Raw genomic sequence first — 6,503 nt, 5'->3', positions numbered from 1 at the left:
CCTCATTTTTTTAACAAAGAAATTGAGAGCCAGCTGATCAGTGCCTGAGCAAGTTCTTCAACCAAGTCTTCTAATTCTCCACTGTGCATTCCTTTCGGTCTTCCACACCAGCCTTTTATAGTTCAAACTCCATTTGTTATTTTATAGCCCCTACCATATTTGAACATTTATAATGAGAGTTTCCTCAAAGAAATGCATGTAATTTTACATACAATGCATTTGTGTTTGTAAAGGATGAAGACTTTCCCAGAATTTATGCACCTCTTACAGCCTCTCAATGCTCAGGTCTTAAATAGATACCAAACTTGTCCTCAGGGCACGGGTGACACTTTCAGCTCAGCAACAGTGACTACATATGTCTGCATATATTTGCCCTATGATCTGAGGTACGTTTTGAGGGCTATGCTTTGAGTTCCCTGACCTGGGTTTGAAAAGTCTTTCACTTGTTAGTGTCCTGACACTGGCTATAACATATGAACCTCATATATATATAATATGTAAAATCTAAGGCCTTATGGCAAATCATTTGTGAACATTTGTATTGTTACTGACTCCTTGGACTGTCTGTCCTCATTAATCATAAACTCTGGGCTTGGCTATTTCAGTCTAACAATGTTTTCATTCTCCCCAGACTGTAAGGATTAGCCTGGTCCAGAAGTCCAAAAATCAGAATTAAGAATTGGGCAGAAGGCAAGGATTTATGCATGCGGAGCAGGTGTTAACGAGTTTGCTGTTGCCAGAGATCAAGGACAGGCTGGAATCTAGGGGGGCAAGTCACAAGTTAAGGAAAGGCAAAGTTCCAAATCCAGGCAGACAGGGGGTCAGGCCCAGAGGCCAGCACTCAGAACACGAATGGTAACCTCCTTCTGGGGCACATCAGAAATCTAGGAGTATATATGGGCATAAACTTGAAAGTCACTTGTCACTGTAATTATCTGCTTAGAGAGGGGATCAGATTCTTGGTAGAGTCTGCTGGCTTAATTAAAAAATAGCTGTAAGAATGCCATAGTTCCTTCTAATTAACCATTTAAGGAAAAAACTGCATGGTAATACTCATAACATTCCTGCCCCAAACAGCAATTACTTCATTTCCTTAAACTTTTATTGGGGAAAGCAATTTCACGCTTGGGAGATAGGTAAAGGGTAGTCATGATGATGCATTTTCATGTTGCAGTTTTAGGAACTGATGGGACAGCATTTGAAGCAGCTTTTCATATCTGACCATCAGTGAGCCACAGCCCCCTAACATTGTTTTATCTTCTTTCTTTTTCTGTGTAGGTAAAAGCAGGATAGCATCTCTCTGTTTGATTAGGCAAGGTTCAGGAGGATATGGTGGTGAACAACCATTGGTGAGCAGTGTTTCTCTGTAGTGACTACATGTCAATTTCTTCATAGGCAGGATGAATGACCACAGATGAAATGCTCTGTAAGCTATGATGAGGCCACTGAGTCATCTAGTTTGACAGGGTACTATTAAAGTAAATCACACAGTGATGAAAGGAGACCAAAAAAGAAGTACTGACCTTCTTCTTTAGAAACCTTTTCATTTTCTTAGCTTAGGTTCATTTTATTTTTAGGAGGTATAATTGTTCTTTTTGGTCCACTCAAATAGGAGCTTCTTTTCTTACATTTTTTGGCAGGACTTGAATATAATAACCTTATCCTAGGAGACTTCCTGATTACCTTTGAAATGAGAGAGAGGGGGAAGCATAAGACAATTAAAAATGAAAGCCATGGTTGGAAAAAAACTTTTAGAGGTTATTTAATTTAACTCTCCTATGTAGCAGTTTTACTTGAAGCCTGAATTATTTCAGGAAACTGAATTTCTTTCCTTGAAGATTCTCAGGAAAACACTCATAACTATCCTAGACATTTAGGCAAGTACTTAAGAATTGGGTCTTAGCTAAATTCACCCTGGTGTTTCTTGCTTCTAGACAGGATTAAACCCAGTGATAATCTACAGAGCCTTTTTTGTTTTAAATGATTCCATAGGGAAATTAATTCTTAAAGGGAGGCCGGGTGCAGTTGCTCACGCCTGTAATCCCAGCACTTTGCCAGTCTGAGGTGGACAGATCACTTGAGGCCAGGAGTTCGAGACCAGCCTGGCCAACATGGCAAAACCTCGTCTCTACTAAAAAAATACAAAAATTAGCCAGATGTGGTGGTGCATGCCTGTAATCCCAGCTGCTTGGGAGGCTGAGGCAGGAGAATCACTTGAACCTGGGAGGTGGAGGTTGCAGTGAGCCGAGATCACGCCACTGCACTTCAGCCTGGGCAACAGGGTGAGACTCCATCTCAAGAAAAAAAAAAAAAATTCTTAGAGGGGGAAGCTACAGGTTGTACTGCTCAGGCTCCACTCAAATTTTCCTTTGGATCTCGTCTTAATGTTGGTAGTACACTTTTAAAACCAGTACTAGCTGCAAAGTTCCTGAGGCAAGAAAAAAAGTTAAAAAAAGAAACAGTACTAGCGCATTTATACAACTGCATAAGGCAATTACAGATGAGGAAACTGAGGTACAGAGAGCCCCGGTATAGTATTAGACCATCTGGCTTTTGGGACAAAGATGATGCTTCTTCTCTGGGTAAAGATTTATCCAGACAGTGGTTTCTGCAGATGGAAAATGAGTTCCAGTAGAGCCCTCAGCCTGTGTCTGCTCCGTATGATCACAATCTAACATGTAAAGCTGGTGGTGATTTGTGAGGCTTGGTGTGTGTGCTATTGCTTGGACAATTTTTTTTTTTTTTTTGAGACAGAGTCTCACTCTGTGGCCCAGGCTGGAGTGCAGTGGCATGATCTTGACTCACTGCAACCTCCACCTCCTGGGTTCAAGTAATTCTTCTGCCTGAGCCTCCTGAGTAGCTGGGATTACAGGCGTCCGCCACCACATCTGGCTAATTTTTAGTAGAGATGAGATTTCACCATGCTGGCCAGGCTGGTCTCAAACTCCTGACGTCAAGCGATTCACCTGCCTTGGCTTCCCAAAGTGCTGGGATTGCAGGCATGAACCACTGCACCCAGCCTTGGAATAAATTTTTATATTTCAGGGAATTTTTCATGAGAAAAGTTGTTTTTTTTTTTTTTTTTTTTTTTTTTTTGAGACAGGGTCTCGCTCTGTTGCCCAGCCTGGAGTGCAGTGGCGTGATCATGGCTCACTGCAGCCTCAGCTTCCTGGGTTCAAGCAATTCTCCTGCCTTGGCCTCCCGAGTAGCTGGGACTGTAGGTGTGTGCCTTGTTGCCAGCTAATTATGTTATTTTTTTTTTGAAGAGACAGAGGTCTTACTATATTACCCAGGCTGGTCTCAAACTCCTGAGCTGACACAATCCTCCTGCCTTGGCCTCCCAAAGTACTGGGATTATAGGCATAAGCCATGGTGCGCGGCCCATAAGGAAAGTTTATAACTGATTTTGAAAAAATTTAAGTAAAAACAGTTAAGAAAATTATTCTTAAAAATGACCAAATAGCAATGGAATTTTCATATATCAACTGCCTGCCTGTGGGGATGGTTTCGTGGTTCACTGAGGTTGCAACTTCCTTGTGCACTTTCACCTTTTACTTCCCTTCACTCTTCTGCCAGAAAGGTGACAGGTGGGGCCTTTCTGGGCAGTGAGAACATACTCACTGTTTACTTTGGCAATCTGTTCTTACAGAAGGTGATAAGATTTTCTTTAGGGTTAGACTTCTGAAGCAATTGTTTGACCAGTATCATTTTGTACTTTATGAATCAAGAGCTTAAAAAATAGATTTTCTGAAAAGTCTCTTCTTTCCTTTGTATCTTAGTTTGTCTACTTTCTTTTTCTTTTTCTTTTGAGATGTGGCCCAGGCTACAGTGCAGTGGCACAGTCTTGGCTCACTGCAGCCTCCGCCTCCTGGGTTCAAGCGATTCTCCTGCCTCAGCCTCTTGAGTAGCTGGGATTACAGGCGCCTGCCACTGCACCTGGCTAATTTTTGTATTTTTAGTAGAGGTGGGAGTCTCACCATGCTGCCCAGGCTGGTCTCGAACTCCTGACCTCAGCCTCCCAAAGTTCTGGGATTACAGGCATGAGTCACCGTGCCCAGCCTCTTAGTTTGTCTTCTACATGGCACATTATCAGAGTTCAAAAAATCTCAGGATTGTCAAAAAAGTGATAATAATAATAATAACAGTAACAACAACAATATCAGACAGACTTCCCAGTCACTGTTCTAAGATGTGTCTAGCATGCTTTTATAAATAAAAAGCCAAGGAAGCTACCCCTGTTGTCTTGGTAAATTGCTTAGCAAATGCTGTGTGCCAGTGGGTACTTTGGAATGAAGATGCCAACCTTTGCCATTCCTCATTCAAAGTCTATGCCAAACCTCACCTTACATCTCATGTTTTCTGAGCCTCTTTCCTAGGGTTTTGTGTGTCTGAGCTTTCTAGAAAACACAGTTGGTTATGAAATCCTTCAAGATTCCCTTCCCTTAGTAAAAGTGCCAAAGTTCTATTACTGTAATAATCTTACAAAAACTAAACTAAAAAACAAACCTGCCCTAAGAAAAGATTTAAATTGCTATTGCTCACAACTAAGAAATCTTTATGAGCTGTGGATAAAGTTTTGTAACAGCCAACAAATATTAGCAGCCATAAGTCCATAAATTAACTACGAAAGTCAATGAATGTGCCTCTTGAATCAGATACCTGATACATTAGATTAGATTGTTTGAAAAAGGAAGGCCTCAAATAACACAAACCAGGAGCCCAGGAAAACATCTTTTCGTCTCCTTTTGTCTAATGTGGGCATTGATAGTCGGGTTCACCCAGGGAGGTGGGAACCCTGGATCCGCTTTCTTTTCCTTCTCTGTTTTCATCCCTCCCATTGTTTCCCTAGCAGGTGCCCAGTGGGTCCTCCGCAGGACTACTCTTTCAAAAAGATTTGGCTCTTCAACCGGAGACCAGGAGCTACAAAAAAAAAAAAAAAAAAAAAAAGAGAGAGAGAGAGAGAAAGGTAAAGAAAGAAAAGATTTGGCTCAGAATTTACCGTCTTAACTTGGTTTCTTTATTCTATTCTGTCCTTGGGTTGGCCATTTCTGCTCATGTAAGCTCCCTGACTCCTACGTCTAATAAGAGTTTTTCTATTTTCTTTCTCATATCTCTGGATTTAGAAGAGATATCCTCTTTGATTCTTTAGTTGCAGCTCTTGCTCCATCTTACACATTTACCACTGTCTTCCTCATATTTGACTGGCCTCATGTGCAGTGTTACTATATAGTAAGTGCTTTGTAAATATTTGTTGAGATTTGAATGAAAATGAAGTCAGAAAGCTGGAATAGCCTGAGTTTATTACCTGTGAGCTGTGGACAGCTGTAATCTGAGAGACGGCAGGAGACACCTGAGAGGAGCATGATGAATGCATGATAGGAGTCACAGCCTCGCCCCTCTGATTTCTTATGGTTTTTGGATTTTGTTCCCCCTTGGTAACTAGATGTTACACTTATAAATGTCACATGTATTTCTCAAATCAGAAAGTAGGAACTTAGTAGTTTTAGAAAATCACATGACCCAATTAAAAACCTTCCAAAGCTCAATCACTGACAATATTCAATTAAAATGCTTTATTGGGCTGGGCGTGGTGGCTCACGCCTGTAATCCCAGCACTTTTGGAGGCTGAGACAGGCGGATCACAAGGTCAGGAGATCAAGACCATCCTGGCTAACACGGTGAAACCCCGTCTCTACTAAAAATACAAAAACAACAACAAAAAATTAGCCGGGAGTGGTGGCAGGTGCCTGTAATCCCAGCTACTCAGGAGGCTGAGGCAGGAGGATGGCGTGAACCCGGGAGGCAGAGCTTGCAGTGAGTTGAGATCATGCCACTGCACTCCAGCCTGGGCGACAGAGTGAGACTCTTGTCTCAAAAAAAAAAAAAAAAAAGCTTTATTGGTAATCCTTTCTCTTAAACTGCAGAATAAAATGGCTTTATGAAAATGTCAGGCATAGAGACGATAATAATGCAACCTTATACTGTATTTATCTGATAATTACCCTATAGGTGATTTAAATGTTTAATAAATGCCATTTTTGTGTTCTGTGGACTTGCAAGTGTCTCTCTAGGTGAATAATATGGAGTGGTAAAAGGTTCATTTCTTGAAGATGGAAGCAAAACCTCAAGAACACTGAGTAAAAGAAAACCTTTGCAATTCCCAGCAAATCAGAATTGCTCAGAGATCCCATTGCAGCAGTCTGTTTCTTTGCTTCTTGGAAGAACCGTTGGAGCAGCAGCATTTAACACTGACATGCACACCCTCTTCTAAGTGGGGCGAGGTAGTGGTAGAAATAATGGAACTGAAGGCTATTTCGCCTTTGGAATTGGATTCCAAGTGGGCCACACAGTGTTCTGTGCAAATGTGCTTTTTAATGTTCATAGGGAGAAAGACACAGACTCGTTAGAAGGAAAATGTAAAAATTTCTGGAAGGGACAAAGGATTAGTAGCCCCCTGTGGCCTGATGTAAATTCCTTCCCTGGTACTCTTTTTTAAATTTTTA

Source organism: Gorilla gorilla, chromosome 1 (assembly GCF_029281585.2).
Source record: "Gorilla gorilla gorilla isolate KB3781 chromosome 1, NHGRI_mGorGor1-v2.1_pri, whole genome shotgun sequence".
Classification (NCBI taxonomy): domain Eukaryota; kingdom Metazoa; phylum Chordata; class Mammalia; order Primates; family Hominidae; genus Gorilla; species Gorilla gorilla.
The sequence above is the reverse complement of the archived record's forward strand: the minus strand, read 5'-3'. Positions refer to the sequence as shown.